This window comes from Tachyglossus aculeatus, chromosome 10 (assembly GCF_015852505.1).
Source record: "Tachyglossus aculeatus isolate mTacAcu1 chromosome 10, mTacAcu1.pri, whole genome shotgun sequence".
Classification (NCBI taxonomy): domain Eukaryota; kingdom Metazoa; phylum Chordata; class Mammalia; order Monotremata; family Tachyglossidae; genus Tachyglossus; species Tachyglossus aculeatus.
The window spans coordinates 942,733-960,253 of NC_052075.1; the positions used below are offsets into that span (position 1 = coordinate 942,733).

The following is a 17,521-nucleotide window of genomic DNA, read 5'->3' on the forward strand; positions in this document are numbered from 1 at the left end:
ACTGTACTTTCCAAGTGCTTAGTACAGTGGTCTGCACACTGTAAATTCATGTTTTGTTCTGTTGTCTGTCTCCCCCACTTCTAGACTGCGAGCCCACTGTTGAGTAGGGATTGTCTCTGTTGCTGAACTGTACTTTCCAAGAGCTTAGTACAGTGCTCTGCACACAGTAAATTCATGTTTTGTTTTGTTGTCTCTCTCCCCACCCCCAGACTGTGAACCCGTTGTTGAGTAGTGATTGTCTCTGTTGCCAAATTGTCCTTTCCAAGCGCTTTGTAAAGTGCTCTGTGCACAGTAAGCACTCAAATATGATTGAATGAATGAATGAATGAATGGAGGGGGAGACATAAAAAGAGTAAGTAGTTAGAGAAGCAGTGTGGCTCAGTAGAAAGAGCCCGGGGTTGGGAGTCAGAGGTCATGGGTTCAAATTCCGGCTCTGCCAATTGTCAGCTGTGTGACTTTGGCCAAGTCACTTCACTTCTCTGGGCCTCAGTTACCTCATCTGTAAAATGGGGATGAAGACCGTGAGCCCCGCATAGGACAACCTGATTACCCTGTATCTACCCCAGTGCTTAGAACAGTGCTAGCCAAATAGTAACAAATACTATTATTATTATTATTATTATTATTATTATTATTATTACATGATCCCTGCACTAAAGGAGCTGACAGCCTACCTTGTAAAAAGCACTGTAACGAGCGCTTAGGCGAATACAATAGAGGATCTTACAGTCTATTGTGTTCAGAGCACTGTACTGAGAGTTGGGAGAGTACAGTAGAGTAAGTAGACATGATCCCTGGGAAGCAGCATGACTCCCAGTCCTGTGCTCTGGGCTAAACCATGGGCTAGATATAAGCTAATAATAATAATAATAATGGCATTTATTAAGCGCTTATTATGTGCAAAGCACTGTTCTAAGCACTGGGGAGGTTACAAGGTGGTCAGGTTGTCCCACGGGGGGCTCACAGTCTTTATCCTCATTTTACAGATGAGGTCACTGAGGCCCAGAGAAGTGAAGTGACTTGCCCAAAGTCACACAGCTGACAACTGGCAAGGCTGGGATTTGAACCCACGACCTCTGACTCCAAAGCCCGTGCTCTTTCCACTGAGCCACTCTGCTTCTCTGCTAGTCAGGTTGGACACAGTTCCGGTCCTCATTTTGAAGGCGATGTGCACAGAGGAGTGAAGTGACTGGCCCAAGGTCACCCAGCAGATAAGTGGTGGAGCCGGGATGAGAACCCTGGTCTTTCTGACTCTCAAACCTGGGCTCTTTCCACTTGACTACACTGCTTCTCTAGTCGGTGCTAGAGGAGCGGAGTGTTTCTCTGCACGGATGGCTAGGTAGCAGTGTGACCTTGGTCAAGTCATTTAAGTTCTCTAGGCTTGCCTTTCTATCTCTCTCTCTCTCTCTGCCTCGATCTCTTAACCACGGTCCTCTCCGGGCCCCACTGGAGGAAACCTCCTGGGATCAGCCCTGCCGGTCAATCAATCAATCAATCAATCATATTTATTGAGCGCTTACTGTGTGCAGAGCACTGTACTAAGCGCTTGGGAAGTACAAGATGGCAACATATAGAGACAGTCCCCACCCAACAGTGGGCTCACGGCCTCAGCTGATGACTGCTTCTTCTCCGATGTTGATCCCGAGGGGTCCCTGATTCTGCCTGCTCCCGAACCCTGAACCCAGCTGCTGCTTTAGGGCCACCCCCCACCCCACCGTGTGACCTTGGGCAAGTCACTTCTCTGGACCTTAGTTACCTCACCTGTAAAATGGGGGTGGAGACTGCGAGCCCCACATGGGACAGGGACTGTGTCCCGACTTACTTGTACCCACACCGGTGCTAGTATAGTGCCTGCCATGTAGTAAGCGCTTCATCATCATCAATCGTATTTATTGAGGGCTTACTGTGCTCAGAGCACTGTGCTAAGCGCTTGGGAAGTCCAAGTTGGCAACATATAGAGACAGTCCCTACCCAACAGTGGGCTCACAGTCTAAAAGGGGGAGACAGAGAACAAAACCAAACATACTAACAAAATAAAATAAATAGAATAGATATGTACAAGTAAAATAAATAAATAAATAGAGTAACAAATATGTACAAACATATATACATATATACAGGTGCAGTGGGGAAGGGAAGGAGGTAAGATGGGGGGGATGGAGAGGGGGGCGAAGCTTAAATACCATTACTGTTATTATTACTATCATCATCATCAATCATATTTATTGAGTGCTTACTATGTGCAGAGCACTGTACTAAGCGCTTGGGAAGTCCAAGTTGGCAACATAGAGAGACAGTCCCTACAAAACAGTGGGCTCACAGTCTAAAAGGGGGAGACAGAGAACAAAACCAAACATACTAACAAAATAAAATAAATAGAATAGATATGTACAAGTAAAATAAATAAATAAATAGAGTAACAAATATGTACAAACATATATACATATATACAGGTGCAGTGGGGAAGGGAAGGAGGTAAGATGGGGGGGATGGAGAGGGGGGCGATGCTTAAATACCATTACTGTTATTATTACTATCATCATCATCAATCGTATTTATTGAGTGCTTACTATGTGCAGAGCACTGTACTAAGCGCTTGGGAAGTCCAAGTTGGCAACATAGAGAGACAGTCCCTACAAAACAGTGGGCTCACAGTCTAAAAGGGGGAGACAGAGAACAAAACCAAACATACTAACAAAATAAAATAAATAGAATAGGTATGTACAAGCAAAATAAATAAATAAATAAATAGAGTAACAAATATGTACAAACATATATACATATATACAGGTGCTGTGGGGAAGGGAAGGAGGTAAGATGGGGGGGATGGAGAGGGGGACGACGCTTAAATACCATTACTGTTATTATTATTATGGTCAGCTCCATGTGGACCCCTCACATCTCCAGCTTCTATAAATTCCAGTCCAGCATCCAGCACCCAGTGGGCACCTAGCCTGGCACTCTGCACAACATGCCCAGTTCAGTCCATGACTCTGCACACGGCAGGCGGCCAGTCCAGTCCAGTCCAGGGCTCTGCACACTGTGGACGGGGCAGTCCGGGAGTCCAGCACAGCACTTTCCACTGGCCGGGGCTTCATGGCTAATCAAACCCACGCTCCTCCTCCCCATTGTTCCCCTGGTTATTGAGCTAAATTGATTTAAGCAAATAAGCATTTACATTTGCATATCTTTCAACCCTAATTTGCCATGCAAATCAGCCGCTAACAAGATCGCATTAACCCAGGGATGCAACCTGCAGTAATCCCAGAGGAAATCCCTGACCGCTGGCCAGCCACCAAACTGATAGGGGGGAATCCAGGAGGAATGAGGGGGAAAAGGATGCTCACCACGGGTGGCAGGGGGACACAGGGAAGGGCAGGGGGAGGAGCCGAGAGCTTTAACACGTGGTTGGAGCTCGAAGGCCGGGCGCTAGACTGAACGCCACCTCCCAAGAGCCCGGTAGTCTATTGAGCACAGCCACCCTAACACCCAACACTGTTCATTCATTCAATCGTATTTATTGAGCACTTATTGTGTGCAGAGCACTGGCCTAAGCGCTGTTCTGAGAGAGGCCTCCTGAGTGGCTGACCCTGTACTGAGCGGCGCCGCCCAGGCCCCTGGTGCTGTAATAATAATAATAATTGTGGTATTTGTTCAGCACTTACTATGCGCCAGGAACCGTACTATCCCTGGGATGGCTACGAGCAAAATCAGGTTGGACAGAGTCCTTGTCCCACATGAGGCTCGCGGTCTCAATCCCCATTTTACAGAGAAGGTAACCGAGGCCCAGAGATTCATGCATTCGTTCAATCGTATTTATTGAGCGCTGTGTGCAGAGCACTGTACTAAGCGCTTGGGAAGTACAAGTTGGCAACATATAGAGACGGTCCCTACCCAACAACGGGCTCAGAGTCTAGATATGTGAAGTAATAATAATAATTACGGTATTTGTAACCTGTCTACATGTTTTGTTTTCTGTCTCCCCCTTCTAGACTGTGAGCCCGTTACTGGGTAGGGACCGTCTCTATATGTTGCCAACTCGTACTTCCCAAGCGCTTAGTACAGTGCTCTGCACAAAGTAAGTGCTCAATAAATACAATTGAGTGAATGAATGAATGTTAAGTGCTTACTATGTGCCGAGCACTGTTCTCAGCACTGGGGTAGATACAAGGTAATCAGGTGGCCCCCTGTGGGGCTCACAGTCATAATCCCCATTTGACAGATGAGGTAACCGAGGCCCGGAGAAGTCAAGTGACTTGCCCAAGGTCACACAGCAGACAAGGGGCAAAGCCAGGATTTGAACCCATGACCTTCTAACTCCCAGGCCCGGGCTCTATCCCCCTACGTGACGCCTTTTGAGCGCCTGGCCCTGTACTGAGCAACGCCTCTCGAGCCCCCAGTGCTGTACTGAGTGGCACCTACTTGATGCACAGTCCTGTTCTGAGTGCACAAAGCTGGACCAATCACTTACTTAGGACCCTGCACTGTAGTGAGTGCCTTGTGAGAAGCAGCATGGGCTAATGGATAGTCCACAAGCCTGGGAAGGTCTTGTGTTCTAACTGCGGCTCCACCACTTGTCTGCTGTGTGACCTTGGGAAAGTCACTTCACTTCTCTGGGCCTCGGTTCCCGCATCTGTAAAATGGGGTTGAAGATTGTGAGCCCCATGTGGGGCAGGGACTGTGTCCAACTCGATTATCTTGTATCTACCGCAGCGCTTAGAACAGTGCCTAGCACATAGTAAGCGCTTAACAAATACCATAATAATAATAATAATTATTATTATTACTATTATCTGGCAAGGGAGTGGTCCATGACATCATGATTCCTTAAGGAACTCATAAACACTCTCTCTTCTAGACTGTGAGCCTGTTCTTGGGTAGGGATTGTCTCTGATGCCTAGTTGTACTTTCTAAGTGTTTAGTACAGTGCTCTGCACACAGTAAGTGCTCAATAAATATGATTGAATGAATGAATGAATGAGATTAAAAAAACAAACAATCCATGATTTAAAAAATACTACATATATAGCCCCACGATCAAAGACCACTGTAAATATATACCAGTAATGACAGGTTTGGATTCGATTTCCGCGGTGTCCATTTGTTAATACAATACTTGATTTTCAAAGTGGTTCACTTTGTTTTAGCGTTAGAAGCTGTAGTCATAATGATATGGGCTGGGTGCAGGACACTGTACTAAACGTTTGGGAAAGGCAACAGGAGATCAAGACGTGTTCTGCCCACTGGGAGCCTCCATCCTGACAAGGCAGATGGGACAAGCCGGGAGTTGGGATTCCAACAAGCGAGGCCGTGTAGAAGCAGCGCGGCTTAGCGCCAAGAGCCCGGGCTTGGGAATCAGAGGTAGTGGGTTCTAATCCCACCTCCTCCACTTGTCAGATGTGTGACTTTGGGCAAGTCACTTCACTTCTCTGTGCCTCAGTGATCTCATCTGTAAAATGGGGATTAAGACCGTGAGCCCCACGTGGGACAACCTAAATGGTGCTTAGAACAGTGTTTGGCACATAGTAAACACTTAAATAAACACTTAAATACTATCATCATCATCATCATCTGTAAAATGGGGATTAAGACTGTTAGCCCCCACGTGGGACAACCTGATAACCTTGTATCTACCCCAGCGCTTAGAACAGTGCTTGGGACATAGTAAGTGCTTAACAAAAATCGTCATTATTAGTACAGTGCTCTGCACACAGTAAGCGCTCAATAAATACGATTGATGGTGATTATTATTGTCAACTACTCAGCCAAAGGGAACCTTGTGCTACCAGGCTAGAGATTTGTTATTATATATACTAAACGGATGGGGGTTTCAGTCACTTCATAAAAGTCAGTCACAGTACTTCAAAGGGAGAGGAAGTGAAGTGGTGAATCCAGGGTAAACACGGCAGCTGAATCTCAAAGGGAGAGAATCCCGGAATAATATTCCATTAAAATTCAGAGGAGCTCGGCTAAAGGAGCGTTAAAACAACAGTAGTCGTGATAACAATGGTTTTGCTAAACTCTGGGGGGAGGGGGCTAGAGTCAAAATGATCTCAGGAAGGACACAGTCCCCGTCCCACTCAGGACTCCCAGCCTAAGCAGGAGGGAGGACAGGCAGAGCTCCTCTCCCACTCCAACCCAGCTCGCACACTTCCCTCGTCTATTGCCAACCTTCTCACTGTCCCCCCCCATTCATTCATTCAGTCAATCGTATTTACTGAGCGCTTACTGTGTGCAAAGCACTGTACTAAGCGCTTGGAAAGTACAATTGGGCAACAGACAGAGACGGTCCCTACCCAACAACGGGCTCATATCTAGAACGGGGGAGACAGACAACAAAACAAAACAAGTAGACAGGTGCCAGTACCATCAGAATAGATAAATAGAATTATAGATATATGTGCAAAGCACTGTACTAAGCGCTTGGAAAATACAATTCGGCAACAGATAGAGACGGTCCCTACCCAACAACGGGCTCACGTCTAGAACGGGGGAGACAGACAACAAAACAAAACAAGTAGACAGGTGCCAGTACCATCAGAATAAATAGAATTATAGATATATACACATCTCGTCTATCTCACCGTCGACCCCTCGCCCACGACCCCACCTCGGGCCAGGAATGCCCTTCCTCCTATCTCATAGACCACCGCTCTCCACGCCTTCAAAGCCTTATTGAAGGCCCATCTCCTCCAAGAGGCCTTCCCTGACTAAGTCCTCCTTTCCTCTTCTTCCACTTCCTTTCTACGTCCCCCTGACTTTTCCCTTTATTCATCCCCCACCTCCCAGCCCCACAACGCCTGGCGCATAGTAAGCGCTTAACAAATACCACAATCATTCATTATTATTATTACAAAGCAAATCGGGTTGGACACAGTCCCTGTCCCACGTGGGGCTCACAGTCTCAATCCCCATTTTACGGAAGAGGGAACTGAGGCCCAGGGAAGTGAAGTGACTTGTCCAAGGTCACGCGACAGACAAGTGGCAGAGCTGGGATTAGAATCCATGACCTTCCGACTTCCATATCGTGCTCCATCCATTACGCCGTGCTGCTCCTCAAATCTTGGAAGACCTCGTGGCTGGACCCCCAAAGCCTGGTCCCAAAGCCTGGAGTCCACTTGCTCCAACTTGACCCCTACGTCCCCCCCAACCCAAATTCCAGGCCCTCCCACCCCCCTGCCCCTCACGAGGTTGCCAACCCACCTCCGCAGCCACTAGGAATTCCTCCGCATGGGCTTTGAGGCGCTCAACCAGTTCCCTCCCTCCTACCTACCCCCGCTCCTCTCCCACCCCCCCCAGCTTTAACACCAAACTAGTCAATGCTTAGAACAGTGCTTTGCACATAATAAGCATTTAATAAATGCCATCATTATTATTATTATTATTATTATTCACCGAGCCTCACTCTCGTCTCTCTCACCACCAAACCCCTGCTCCCCCTCTCCATCCCCCCCATCTTACCTCCTTCCCTTCCCCACAGCACCTGTATATATGTATATATATTTGTACATATTTATTACTCTATTTATTTATTTATTTATTTATTTTACTTGTACATATCTATTCTATTTATTTTATTTTGTTAGTATGTTTGGTTTTGTTCTCCGTCTCCCCCTTTTAGACTGTGAGCCCACTGTTGGGTAGGGACTGTCTCTATATGTTGCCAATTTGTACTTCCCAAGTGCTTAGTACAGTGCTCTGCACATAGTAAGCGCTCAATAAATACAATTGATGATGATGATGATGATGCTCACATCCTCCTCCTTGCCTGGACTCTCTCCCCTTCCGTGTCTGACAGACGATCAATCAATCAATCGTATTCACTGAGTGCTTACTATATGTGCAGAGCACTGTACCGAACTTGGAGAAGCGGCGTGGCTTAGTGGAAAGAGCACGGGCTTAGGAGTCAGAGGTCATGGGTTCAAATCCAGACTCTGCCACTTGTCAGCTGTGTGACTTTGGGCAAGTCGCTTCACTTCTCTGGGCCTCAGTTACCTCATCTGTAAAATGGGGATTAAGACTGTGAGCCCTCCGTGGTACAACCTGATCTCCTTGTAACCTCCCCAGTGCTTAGAACAGTGCTTGGCAATTAGTAAGTACTTAATGGATACCATAATTATTATTATTACTAAGCGCTTGGGAGAGTACAATAAAGCAGAATTAGCAAGTACACTCCCTGCCCATAATGAGTTTACAATCTAGAGGTTGAGTTCTTCAAAGCTCTACAGAAAGCATATCTCCTCCAGGAAGCCTTCCCTGATTATGTTCTCATTTGCCCTCCCTACTGCCTGTGAAATCGGTTCTGTGTCCTCTAAGCACTTTGACTGACATTGATATTTGATTTGATATTCAACTCCACTCCCAGCCCCATGGCAATTACGTTCATGTCTTTACACTCTGCCACTTCCTCTTCCAGTAATTTATCTTGGTCATGGGTTCTAATTCCAGCTCCGTCACTTGTCTGCTGTGTGACCTTGGGCAAGTCACTTCCCTGGGCCTCAGTTCCCTTATCTGGAAAACGGGGATTGAGACCGTGAGCCCCACGTGGGACAGGGACTGTGTCCAACCCAATCTGCTTGTATCCATCCCGGTGTTTAGTAAAGTGCCTGGCACATAGTTGAGCACTTAATAAATACCACTATTATTATTATCTTCACATTGTTGGTCTTCCCTTGTGAACTACAACCTCCTTGAGGGCAGGGATGATGTCTGCTAATTACTGCACTCACCCAAGCGCTCAGTACAGTGCTCTGCACCTAGTAGACTGTAAGTTCCTTGAGGGGGGACTGTGTTTATCTTCAAGCGCTCAGTACAGTGCTCTGCACACAATAGACTGGAAGGCCCTAAATTAATTAATTATGGGATATGTTAAGCGCTTACCCTGTGCCAGGCACTGTACTAAGCACTGGGTTGGATACAAGCAAATCGTGTTGGACACGGTCTCTGTCCCACGTGGGGCTCAAAGTCTCAATCCCCACTTTACAGATGGGGGAACTGAGGCCCAGAGAAGTGAAGTGGCTTGCCGAAGGCCACACAGCAGACAAGTGGCAGAGCCGGGATAAGAACCCACGACCTTCTTATAATGACATTTATTAAGCGCTTACTATGTGCAAAGCACTGTTCTAAGCACTGGGGAGGTTACAAGGTGATCAGGTCGTCCCACGTGGGGCTCACAGTCTTCATCCCCATTTTAGAGATGAGGTAACTGAGGCCCAGGGAAGTGAAGTGACTTGCCCAAAGTCACCCAGCTGACAAGTTTATTTATTTATTTATTTTACTTGTACATATCTATTCTATTTATTTTATTTTGTTCGTATGTTTGGTTTTGTTCTCTGTCTCCCCCTTTTAGACTGTGAGCCCACTGTTGGGTAGGGCCTGTCTCTATATGTTGCCAATTTGTACTTCCCAAGCGCTTAGTACAGTGCTCTGCACATAGTAAGCGCTCAATAAAATACGATTGATGATGATGATGATGAAGTGGCAGAGCCTGGATTTGAACCCATAACCTTCTGACTCCCAAGCCCGAGTTCTAGCCACTACACCACGCTGCTTCTCCTTGAAGGCGGGGATCTGTCTACTAACTCTTGTACTACGTACTCAGTACAGTGCTTTGCACACAGTAGACGCACAGTAAATCCTACTGCTTGGAAGACCCTCCTCACCGCGGCCCCCCTCTCCCTCCAAACCTTCCAGAAAGCCCCTCCTCAGCAGGTCTTTCCAGAGAGGGTCCTCCCTCCCCCAATCACACCTCCCACCGACCAGCTCATAGATTTTTCTTTTTGGTGATTAATTGATTCACGGCTATCTATTATTCATCTCCCTTCTCGCCCTCTGCATGAATGTATATTAGTCATTTATATCTACTGTCTCTCCCCACCGCCCGGCATCCCAGCCAATTAATCCTCAAGGACAAATATCTCATCTTTTACTTCTGGAGTTATCCAAACACCTCAGTACAGTGCTCATCCCCCCCGACTCTCCCCTCTCCATCCTCGGCTCACCCCCAGCACGGACCGCCGACACCCCCGTGACTCTCCCCACTGCGACCCAGCATGGATCCTAGGGTCGCCCCAGTTTCTCATTTTTCCACCAGCAGAGCTTTCATCATGCTGGCAGTCAAGCAGTCGATGGCGATTATTGAGAGCTGATCATGCGAGGAGCACTGTACTAAGCGCTAGGGAGAGTGCAATAGAATAGAGTTGAGAGACAGGTCACCTGCCCGCCAGGAGCGTATAGTCTAGAGGGGGAGATGGGCATAATAGAGCAGAACCCTAAGTGCCGTGGGGCTGAAGATGTCAAGTTGTGGGCAGGGAATGTGTCCGTTTTTATGGCTATATTGTACTCTCCCAAGTGCTTAGTACAATGCTTCGCTCACAGTAATAATAATAATAATAATAATGGCGTTTATTAAGCGCTTACTATGTGCAAAGCACTGTTCTAAGCGCTGGGGAGGTTACAAGGTGATCAGGTTGTCCCACGGGGGGCTGACAGTTTTAATCCCCATTTGACAGATGAGGGAACTGAGGCACAGAGAAGTTAAGTGACTTGCCCAAAGTCACCCAGCTGACAAGTGGCGGAGCCGGGATTCGAACCCACGACCTCTGACTCCCAAGTCAGGGCTCTTTCCACTGAGCCACGCTGCTTCTACAGTAAGCGCTCAATACATACGATTGACCGACTTAAAGGGTACAAATCCAAATTGCAAGGGTGATACAGAAGGGAGAGGGCATAGGGGAAATGAGGGCCTACTCATGGAAGGCCTCTTGGAAGAGACATGATTTTGGGGGGGTTCTTTCCAAGCGCTTAGTACACTGCTCTGCACACAGGAAGCGTTCAATAAATACGATTGAATGAATGAATGAATGAATGAATGGGGGCTTTGAAGATGGGGAGAGTTGTGGACTGTCGGATAATAATAGTAATAATAATAATGATGGCATTTATTAAGCGCTTACTATGTGCAAAGCACTGTTCTAGGCACTGGGAAGGTTCCAACGTGATCAGGTTGTCCCATGGGGGGCTCACAGTCTTAATCCCCATTTTCCAGATGAGGGAACTGAGGCCCAGAGAAGTGAAGTGACTTGCTCAAAGTCACACAGCTGACAGTTGGCGGAGCCGGGATTTGAACCCATGACCTCTGACTCCAAAGCCCGGGCTCTTTCCACTGAGCCACGCTGCTTCTCTGGATATGAGGCGGGGAGGGAGTTCCAGGCTAGAGAGAGGAGCAGCGTGGATTAGTGGAAAGATCCCAGGTCTGGGAGTCAAAGGACCTGGGTTCTAATCCCGGCTCCACTGCTCATCTACTGTGTGACCTTTGTCAAGGCACTTAACTTCTCTGGGCCTCAGTTCCCTCATCTGCAAAATGGGGATTCAATCCCCGTTCTCCCTTCTCCTCAGACCGGGAGCCCCAGGTGGGACCTGCTTACCTTCTATCTACCCCAGCACTTGGCACAGTGCTTGGCACAGAGTAGGCGCTTAACAAATACCACAGTTAGGATTATTGTTATTCCAACCTCTAAGGGAGAGTTGTTTCTTTGTTCCTTAGTCTCTGTCTCCCTCATGGGTGATCCGGAGCTGGAGAACCAATCGAAATTACTGTTTGGGTTCCTGCTGAACTCAAAGTGCTATACCGAGCGATTGGGAGAGGACAATTGAATTAGAAGATCCCTTCACTCAAGAAGCTTCCATTCTACTGTGTGCAGAGTACTGTACTGAGCACCTGGGAGAGTATGGTAGAATTCGTAAATATGACCCCTGCCCTCAAGGAGTTTACTCCCTACCGTGGGCAGAGCACTGTACTGAGCGCCTAGGAGAAGATGATAGAGTTAGTAGACACAATCCCTGCCCTTCAGGTGCTTCCAATCTACTGTGTGTAGAGGGAGAGGACAGTAGAACAGTGCTCAGTGCTTAGAATACTGCTTGGCACACAGTAAGCACTTAGAACAGTGCTTTGCACATAGTAAACACTTAATAAATGCCATTTAAAAAAACAATTACCATCATCATCAGGACAGCGCTTGACACATAGTAAGTGCTTAACAAATACCATCATCACCATTATTAGAATGATGATGATGGTATTTGTTAAGCGCCTACTATGTGCCAAGCACTGTTCTAAGCACTGGGAGAGATACAAGGTTATCAGGTTGTCCCAGGTGCGGCTCACAGTCTTCTTCCCCATTTTACAGATGAGGTAACTGAGGCAACAGAGAAGTGAAGTGACTTGCCCAAAAAACAAGCCACGCTCCCTGACCTCACGGAGCTTACGAAGAGAAGCAGCGTGGCTCGGTGGAAAGAGTACGGGATTGGGAGTCAGAGGTCATGGCTTCTAATTCCGGCTCCGCCACTTATAAGCTGTGTGACTTTGGGCAAGTCACTTCACTCCTCTGTGCCTCAGTGACCTCATCTGTCAAATGGGGATGAAGACTGTGAGCCCCACGTGGGACAACCTAATCACCTTGTATTCCCCCCAGCACTTAGAACAGTGCTTCCCACATAGTAAGCGCTTAACAAATACCATCATCATCATTATTATTATTATTAATTATTATCTACTGGGTGCAGAGCACTGTACTGAGCGCTTGGAAGAGCAAGATACAGTTGGTAAACATAATCCCTGCCCTTAAGGAGCTTCCGAGTCTCGCAGGGGAGGAAGATGCCGAAATAACCGAGAAGTTGGGAAAGCAGAAGAATACAGAGAGATGGACCCAAGTGCTTTGTTGGAAGGGTCTGCAGACCAGAAGCCCCCCAGCTGGAGGGGAACCTCTGACCTGGAAAGAATCCGAATCCAGGCTCTGCCGCTTTGTCAGCTGTGTGACTTTGGACAAGTCACTTCACTTCTCTGGGCCTCAGTGACCTCATCTGGAAAATGGAGATTAAGACTGTGAGCCCCATGTGGGACAACCTCATTACCTTGTATCTTCCCCAGCGCTTAGAACAGCGCTCGGCACATAGTAAGCGCTTAACAAATGCCGACATTATTATCAGAAGGAGTAGCGTGGCCTAGTGGAAAGCATGCCACCCTGAGAGCTCTAACTATCCACCTGGGACAACCTGATAATTTTGAATTTCCCCCAGCGCTTGGCACATAGTAAGCGCTTAACAAATACCGTCATCAACATTCGACTGTCCTCTCCCTCTACACACAGTAAACTGGAAGCTCCTGGAGGGCAGGGATTGTGTCTACTAATTCTATTGTCTTCTCCTAGGTGCTCAGTACAGTACTCGTAAGCTCCCTGAGGGCAGGGATCATATTTACAAATTCCACCATAACTAAAGGACCCAGGGTCTAATCCCGACTCTGACACTTGCCTGCTGTGTGACCTGGGGCAAGTCGCCTCACTTCTCTGAGCCTCAGTTACCTCATCTGTAAAATGGGGATGAAGACTATGAGCCCATGTGGGACAGGGACTGTGTCCAACCGTACTATTTTGTATCTTCCCCCATCACTTAGTACATGCCCTGGCACATAGTAAGCGCTTAATGTCATAAAAAAGGAAAACAACTGAACAAAAAAAACCCAGAGACAGAAAATGTCATTGCCCACCTACCACCTGTGGACACCGCAGGGGGTGGACACGGCCGGGGGGATCCGACGCGATCCCAGCCCCCACCGGGGAGACCCTGCGGGCTACCACGGTAATGAAAATTAAACATTGGCTGTGAGAAAACCGCAGCCACAAATTCCTCCAGCCTTGTTTAATCACCTGTGATGAATTATAATTACGATTCCGAAGTTATTGAACTTCTCCCGTTTCACCTTGGCGCGCTGAAGGTGAATTTGGAAGGCGAGGGAAGAAATGAATATTAAGTCAGTCTTAGGTGCGGGCACGGGTGTCCAGTCCTCAGCGCGCCAGCTATAGCCGGACGGTCAACGCGGTCGTCGGATTTGGAAGCCCATCCGCCTCCGCATCAAACAAAAACTCCTCACTCTCGGCGTCAAGGCTCTCCATCCCCTCACCCCCTCATTCATTCATTCAATCGTATTTATTGAGCGCTTACTGTGTGCAGAGCACTGTACTAAGCGCTTGGAAAGTACAAGTTGGCAACATATAGAGACAGTCCCTACCCAACAACGGGCTCACAGTCTAGAAGGGGGAGACAGACAACAAAACAAAACATGCGGACAGGTGTCCAGTCATCAGAACAAACAGAATTACCTCCTACCTCACACCCTCCTTCTGTCCTTCTTCAGCCCAGCCCGCACCCTCCGCTCCTCTGCCGCCGCTAACCTTCTCACTGGGCCTCGTTCTCGCCTGTCCCGCAGTCGACCCCTCGCCCATGTCCTGCAATGCCCTCCCTCCTCAAATCCCACAGACAATTCCTCTCCCCCCATTCAGAGCCTTATTGACGGCCCACCTCCTCCAAGAGGCCTTCCCTGACTGCACCCTCCTTTCCTCTTCTCCCACTCCCTTCTGCGTCCCCCTGACTAGCTCCCTTTATTCATCCCCCTTCCCAGCCCCACGCCACTTACGTCCGTATCTGTCCTTTATTTATTTCTAGTAATGTCTGCCTCTCCCTCTAGGCTGTAAGCTCATTGTGGGCAGGGAATTTGTCTGTTTATTATTCCATTGTATTCTCCCAAGCGCTTAGTACAATGCTCTGCACAGAGTAAGCGCTCAATAAATGTGATTGAACGAATGAAGCGTCATGCCGTGGTGCCTGCCGAAAGCTTCCCGCGTGACAACGGCTGAGGCGGTGCAGCCTAAGGGAAAGAGCCTGGGCCAAGGCATCAGAGGCCCTGGGTTCTAATCCCTGCTCCGCCTATCTCGGCACCTCAAATCCTTCATCTGTAAAATGATGATTTGATTTTATGTTCCAGATGAGGGAACTGAGGCCCAGAGAAGTGAAGTGACTTGCCCAAGGTCACAAAGCAGATAAGTGGCAGCATCGGTATTAGAACCCAAGTCCTCCTGATTTGACCTCAGAAGGTCCCTCCCTCCCTTAGACTGGAAGCCCCATACGGGGCAGGGACCAGAGCTGATCTGATGGTCTTGTGTCTATCACAGAGCTTAGCACAGTGCTTGGCACATCGCAGGGGCCTCGGGAGCCGCGGTTGTCTTCGCCCTCGCATCGGCCGGCGGTCAGTAATCCTATCCCATCCGCTATGCAGAACACCTAGGGTGCCTTAATGGATGCAGCCCGGGCCTGAGAGTCAAAAGGACCCGGGTTCAAATCCCAGCTCCGCCACTTTGCTGTGTGAACTTGGGCAAGTCACTTCACTTCTTTGTGCCTCAGTGACCTCATCTGGAAAATGGGGATTGAGACGGTCAGGACAAGGACTGTATCCATATATGATTAGCTTGTATCAACCCCAGCGCTTAGAACAGTTCTTGGCACATATAAGTGCTTAACAAGTACCATTATTATTGTTATTAGGTGGGTTTCTCCACCCCGAAACCGTCCTCATCAACGGACGGCATGGCCCAGAGGGAAGAACCGGGCCCAGAACCCAGGGGGTCCTGGCTCCCAGTGCCCCCGGGAAGAACCAAGATTTTGGCGTCTCCCAAACACGATCCCATTTTCAAGCACATTTATGAATCCAACGCAAACCTCACCCTCTCATCAAGGTAATTGGAAGAGAGTTGAGTGAATTAGAGTGTAGTTATCTCCGTCGTAACAGACATTTTAGCTGTCAAATTTGCGTATCAAAATTCTGTGACAGGATTCCATTGATATCCGGAGAGTGTGTCAACACTGCACTGACAACTCTGTTCTTTGCCCTCCGCACCAACAAGATTTCCTGAGGAGCTGCAGCTGAGACGGCAGTAGCTGCCGAGATGGATTGGTTGGTTGGGATTCATTCAATCGTTTTAATTGAGCGCTTACTGTGTGCAGGGCACTGTACTAAATGCTCGGGAGGGGACAATACAGCAATAAACAGTCACATTCCCTGCTGCTGAGTACTACTGGCAGGGATAGCAGCAGCAGACCCCTGCCCTTCTCCCGTCTCCCACCCCCAGCCCATGGACGGATTGCGGGAGGCCTCACGGGCCAGGGGCGAGGGGCTACCTGCGGGCTGCACAGACGCCTCTGGATCAGGACGACGTCATGCTGCTCACAGCCTCCATGTCTCCTCCTGTTTGGGAAAAGGAGACAGACGACCTTTAGTAACAGGAGAAACAGCCGCCATCACCGGCTTTGTTGAGCGTTGAGCGCAGGGGGAAATACGAGACAGGTCAGGTCAGACCTAATCTCGGTTCCACACACAACTCGCCAGCTGAAGGGGAGGAAACAGCAGGATTATCCCACAGAAAATGACTTTCCTCCACTTCAAAGCCTTACTGAAGGCCCATCTCCTCCAAGAGGCCTTCCTTGACTAAGCCCTCCTTTCCTCTTCTTTCACTCCCTTCTGCATCGCCCAGATTTGCTCCTTTCATTCATTCCCCCTCAGTTCCTCAGCACTTAAGTCCATATCTGCCATTTATTTATTTCTATTAATGTCTGTCTCCCCCTCTAGACTTTCAGCTCGTCGTGGACAAGAAATGTGTCTGCTTATTGTTCTATTGTACTCTCCCAAGGGCTTAATACAGTGCTCGGCATACAGTAAGCACTCAATAAATGCAATTGAATCAATGAATTAAATAATAATGATGGCATATGTTAAGTGCTTTCTATGTGCAAAGCACTGTTCTAAGTGCTGGGGAAGATACAAGGTGATCAGTTTGTCCCACGGGGGGCTCACAGTCTTCATCCCCATTTTACAGATGAGGGAACTGAGGCTCAGAGAATAATAATAATAATAATAATAATAATAATAATAATAATAATGGCACTTATTAAGCGCTTACTATGTGCAAAGCACTGTTCTAAGCGCTGAAGTGACTTGCCCAAGGTTACACAGCAGACATGTGGTGGAGCTGGGATTAGAACCCATGACCTCTGGCTCCCAAGCCCGTGCTTTTCCTACTGAGCCACCCTGCTTCTCTAATCCCCATTGTACAGAGGGGGAAGCTGAGGTCCAGAGAAATGACTTGCACAAGGTCCCTGCTCAGCAGGCCGGGGACAGGGCCGGAACCTGTGCCGGGATGGGAATCCGGGCCTCCCGGCTCCCGGCCCTGACCACTGGACCGCCCGGCTGCCCAGGGTGTTGGCCGCCTGAGGATTCCCACCGAGTGAAGGGTGATCTCAGCCCCGGGGTCTCAGACCCTGGTTTTGTGGGGCAGGGTCTCCCCCAGGCTTGAGGATGGGGGAAACTGGGGGTGCCCAGAACCTCCTCCCTAGGGCTTCCTGGGGAATGCTGGAACGGGCTGAAGCCTGCCTGACTATTCAATCAATCAATCAATCGTATTTATTGAGCGCTTACTGTGTGCGGAGCACTGTACTAAGCGCTTGGGAAGTCCAAGTTGGCAACATCTAGAGACGGTCCCTACCCAGCAGTGGGCTCACAGTCTAGAAGGGGGAGACAGACAACAAAACCAGATACAAGTATCCTACTTGTATCTTCTATCAATCAATCGTATTTATTGAGCGCTTACTGTGTGCGGAGTACTGTACTAAGCGCTTGGGAAGTACAAGTTGG

The 17,521-nt window shown here is 48.4% G+C and overlaps 1 protein-coding gene across 1 annotated transcript in view; it reads right to left on the minus strand.

The window, feature by feature from the left end:
* DAB1 (DAB adaptor protein 1) overlaps window positions 1-16,080 on the minus strand; it is a 71,008-nt gene extending 54,928 nt beyond the window's left edge. Inside the window, exon 1 of the mRNA XM_038753216.1 lies at window positions 16,012-16,080. The gene's annotated coding sequence lies outside the window, so the exon portion shown is untranslated. The remainder of the gene's footprint in view (window positions 1-16,011) is intronic.
* Between the last annotated feature and the right edge of the window lie 1,441 nt (window positions 16,081-17,521).